Below are 5,000 nucleotides of genomic sequence, written 5' to 3' on the forward strand. Positions count from 1 at the left end.
TTTGCAGGCTTCATTTCTCTTTCTGCATCTCTTTTCCGTTCTGTTTTATTCATTTATTCATTCACTCATTTTCTACCGCTTATCCGAACTACCTCGGGTCATCTCAGGCGTCATCGGGCATCAAGGCAGGATACACCCTGGACGGAGTGCCAACCCATCACAGGGCACACACACACACACACACTCTCATTCACTCACGCAATCACACACTAGGGACAATTTTCCAGAGATGCCAATCAACCTACCATGCATGTCTTTGGACCGGGGGAGGAAACCGGAGTACCCGGAGGAAACCCCCGAGGCACGGGGAGAACATGCAAACTCCACACACACAAGGCGGAGGCGGGAATCGAACCCCCAACCCTGGAGGTGTGAGGCGAACGTGCTTACCACTAAGCCACCGTGACCCCCTTCCATGTTTTATTTTGTGCTTTATTGTTTTCTTCATCATCGTTCCTTTCCCTATTTTTTTTATCATATTCTTTTTCCCTTTCCTCCTTTCATTTTTATACCCTTTCCCCTTCTGTTCATTAACTTTATTTCTTCTGTGTCTTTTCCTCATTTTCTCTTCTTGTTTTCTGCAGTTTTTATTTTCTGTTCTTGTCTCTACTTTCGTCTGAATTTCTCCTTTCTTTTTGGTCTCAGCCAAAAAAAAAGGTTAAAAGAAGACAGAGTGGTTCTCCCAGCATGACATTCCAGATTGTAACATGCCCTTATTAGTTTTAAGTGTCGTAAAACTATGTTAAAGCTAGTAAAACTTTACTGTAGCTTGTGAGATGAGCCACCCGAGAGTCTGATAAATAATCTGTATTTATCCTCAGATTCAGATTAAATGGAATGTAAAGGTGAATCGAAATTATAAAGACATCAAATCACCTTTTCCTACAAGTTGTTATGTAGGTGATATCATGAGGAGAAAGTCAACAAAATATTGCTGGAATGCAGGGAGGATGAGCAGGCCCTTACTCGCCGTGCTGGAGGAGACACAACAGCTTTCTGATATGAAACTTAATCTGAAAAACAAGGCTTGAATTTATTCAGTCAAATCGATTCAATGTGAGTGAACTGAGTAACAGAAGCAATTTTTATTAGTAGTTTTTTTTTATCTGACATTTATCTGACACAGTGGTTAGCACGTTCGTCTCACACCTCGGGGGTTTCCTCCGGGTACTCCGGTTTCCTCCCCCGGTCCAAAGACATGCATGGTAGGTTGATTGGCATCTCTGGAAAATTGTCCATAGTGTGTGATTGCGTGAGTGAATGAGTGTGAGTGTGTGTGCCCTGCGATGGGTTGGCACTCCGTCCAGGGTGTATCCTGCCTTGATGCCCGATGACGCCTGAGATAGGCACAGGCTCCGCGTGACCCGAGGTAGTTCGGATAAGTGGTAGAAAATGAGTGAGTGAGTGAATGAATGAATGATTTGATCAGGTATTTTCAAACACTGTGTTCACACCTGAGCTGAGATTTAGACCTACTTAAACTCATTATCACTGCTTTAATCCATCATACAATTTGACAATATGTTATCACTACACAAGTCACTTTCAAACACATATTTCTAAGATATTCTTGGTACTGAGAGCAAAAACTTTTTTTATGCCATCGGTCATTGTCTCGAGTAACCGTATTGCTCCCGTGATCCTAATGCTGTGGCGTCTTCCAGGACGAGTCCAACCCGTTCACGGCATTTGACGCCCTCAACAATTTTATCCCTTTTTTTCCCCCCAACATGACTGACCAACTGAAGGTCAAGGGCCCAGTGATGGACACTTGGTGGACCTGAGATTCGAACTCACAACCTTCCAATCAATGGTCCAACACCTTAACTACTAAGCTACCTCATCCTACAAAACCTTGCGTCAGCTCGAGGCTCAGGACTGAGTGAAACTCGTTTCCTCCCCCTAACCCGAGCCCAGAAACAGGTGAAAAAGAAGTGACTGAATGGTTTGACGAGAAAAAAAATGATGTAAATTATATGTCCTGAATAAAAAGCGCATCACATTGCTGTTTAATAGAGTTCTTGGTACCGTCGCGAGATGCCAGGTTTTAATCCCGAAGGTGAAATTGCCATTCTCTCTTTCTTGTCAATCACAGCAATGTTAGACAGTCACTGGCTCCTTCCTTCTTGTGTATGTGGAAGAGGGAAACAGTGAGTGTGTTCCTTTATTTTGTGCTACTGTATGCTTCAAATCCCTGCTTGCTAGCTGACATGTGATCAGGGGCAACAGCTAGTAGGAGGGAACTGGCAAATGGCTAATCAGATGGAAAATGCGGTTCGAGGTTTGAGGTGAGTTGTTGATGGAGAACAAGGTTCCGCAAAGATTTTGTGGTTTGTGGTACAGTACATCTTCAGTTTCAAGAGCTCCCCACTGATGAATTTGCTTGTTATGGGTTAAACATCTTCCTTTTTTATGGCTATAGAACTTGAATCTGCCCTTGACATGTTGTCAGTATTGTCCTAGACTTTCCTCAAACTTAAAAGCATTTTTGATTCGGATTTGTCTTGGTCTCAAACATTGATCTTGTTTAATACAGTATTGGTCTTGATTGAGAGCTTTGAAAAGTAAAGATTGTGTTGTTTTGCTATTGGAGCAATGCAGCAATGAAGCTTCCTCACACCTCAGCAGCTAGGGCAGTGTTACTCATTGCTCGGCTCGCGTGCCTCCTGCGGCTCGCCAAGCTTTAATATGCGGCTCGCATGGCAGTAAATAATACGATGATATGATCATGTGAATGTGCTCTATTACAAATAATAATATATATATTTATATACATTATTTGACTCGTCACTGACTCACTGCGTTCTGCGCAATAGCCAGTTTTTGGCGGCCTGCCAGAAGCTAGTTTTGTGTTTCATGCTAGTTAACAACTTGTGTTTACTGTACACACGGACTAAAAAATGGATCGATTTCTTATCAAACAATCCCGCGCACAAAATGAACAGCAACAAAGCAATGTGACAGTGACAAAAGAGGTAACTGATGGGGAGCATGGATCATCCGCAACTCGAGTAATTATTGTATTGCAATATTCATTCATTCATTCATTCATTCATTCATCTTCTACCGCTTATCCGAACTACCTCGGGTCACGGGGAGCCTGTGCCTATCTCAGGCGTCATCGGGCATCAAGGCAGGATACACCCTGGACGGAGTGCCAACCTATCACAGGGCACACACACACTCTCATTCACTCACACAATCACACACTACGGACAATTTTTCCAGAGATGCCAATCAACCTACCATGCATGTCTTTGGACCGGGGGAGGAAACCGGAGTACCCGGAGGAAACCCCCGAGGCACGGGGAGAACATGCAAACTCCACACACACAAGGTGGAGGCGGGAATCGAACCCCCAACCCTGGAGGTGTGAGGCGAACGTGCTAACCACTAAGCCTCCGTGCCCCCCTGTATTGCAATATTGTACATTGTATTTAAGCAGATAAGCTATTTAAGACTGAATAACTTGGCATACTTTGCGGTGAAAGTGGCTCTCCTATTGACTTTGTCCTATCAGTGTGGCTCACATGAAAGAAAATAGTGAAGACCACTGAGCTAGGGGTTCAAATCCTACACTATGTCCACCTTGAATACACAGAGCTTGCATGTACTGTACTCCTCTGGGTGCTCCGGTTTCCACCCCCAGTCCAAAGACATACGTTGTAGGCTGCAGGCAGCTCTAAAGTTTCTGTGGTGTGTGAGTTTATGTTATTGTACCCTGTGATGGATTGGTACCCTGTCCAGGGTGTACCCTGCTTTGTGCCCCAAGTCCCTTGGGATAAAATCCAGGCTCTCTGCAACCCTGTGTAGAATAAGCACTAAAGGAAATGAATAGATGGATGGATAGTTCAAAGTGAAAGTTTGCCCTTGAAAAAAAGGTTGACTCAAAATCGATTTGCTTTCATTTGAACTCGAATTCGAATCATCCTCCTCCCCTATAAGACCTTGCCTTGAACCGTGAATCTTGGCTATTCCTGGAGCTGTACTGTACTTGTCTTAGCTTGACAGTCGTTCAGAGATTCAAATCCCCTGTGAGTCAACAGATCAGAGAACCTCCATATTGTGGACTGTAACATAAAGCTTTTACACTTGCATTATTAAAGAGTTCAAGGTCCAAGTCTGGGTGTCCTATTTACACTGAGTCATTTTTTTTTTTAATCAGTCCTTTAGGTGTAGGGTTCCCTCTCTGTTCTACGCATTAAACAAAGTCTTTAAACCCCACATATATCTATAAATAAACACAATGACACACACTTTCAGTAACACACAGGCTATTTTTGAGAGAACAGAGTCTCGCTGGCGTGATAAGTGCCGGGATTCTGTATCCTTCAACAGGTGGATGTGTGTGCAGTGTTTGGGTGCGTGTGTGTGTGTGGGTTTGTAAAAGACAGAGTGCATGAACAAAAGAAACTAAAAACGAGAAACTCAGCCATTTATCAGAATCAGAAGGTCTATTATCAGTTACAGAATTAAAGCCAAACTTCTCCAAGTCTTGAAGAATTCAACAGCACGTTGCTGTAAGAAATACAGTAAAATCTAGACCGATAACTCAGCTCTATTTTTACTTCTTGTTCTCTTGAGACACTAAAAGCAGCAGCATGGCAGAAGCAGTCCATTAGCTTCCCACAAATCCCTAAGAAACCTTGATGACCTACTTGGAAATAAAGTAAACGCAGAGAACAGCATTAAACCCTAAAAAGGGCCTTGATATGATACGAGGTTGTGCTCAGTGCCAAAACTTTAAGTGCAGATCAAAAAAAAAAAAGTGTCTTAAAGAACCTAGCAATGCTTGTCCTGTGAGCTGGGGATTGAAGCTCGCTCGTGACACACTCGTTCTTACGAAATGCCAATTCGAATCTGCTTGCTGTCACTTGTATAAATATGGGTGTGTAAAAAAAAGTTACAGCACCAAGCCTAAGTAAGGTTCTCTGTGCATTCACGTCGTAATTAATGTGTGTGTATAGAGGGGTGTGTTTTTACATCTTGGTGGAGACCAG

General features: G+C 43.2%; 1 protein-coding gene across 4 annotated transcripts in view; it reads right to left on the reverse strand.

Moving 5' to 3' along the window:
• si:ch211-241e1.3 (laminin subunit alpha-3) overlaps window positions 1-5,000 on the reverse strand; it is a 112,965-nt gene that overhangs the window by 101,422 nt on the left and 6,543 nt on the right. The gene's annotated exons all lie outside the window — the stretch shown is intronic.

The sequence above is a fragment of the Tachysurus vachellii genome, chromosome 7, assembly GCF_030014155.1.
Source record: "Tachysurus vachellii isolate PV-2020 chromosome 7, HZAU_Pvac_v1, whole genome shotgun sequence".
Lineage (NCBI taxonomy): Eukaryota > Metazoa > Chordata > Actinopteri > Siluriformes > Bagridae > Tachysurus > Tachysurus vachellii.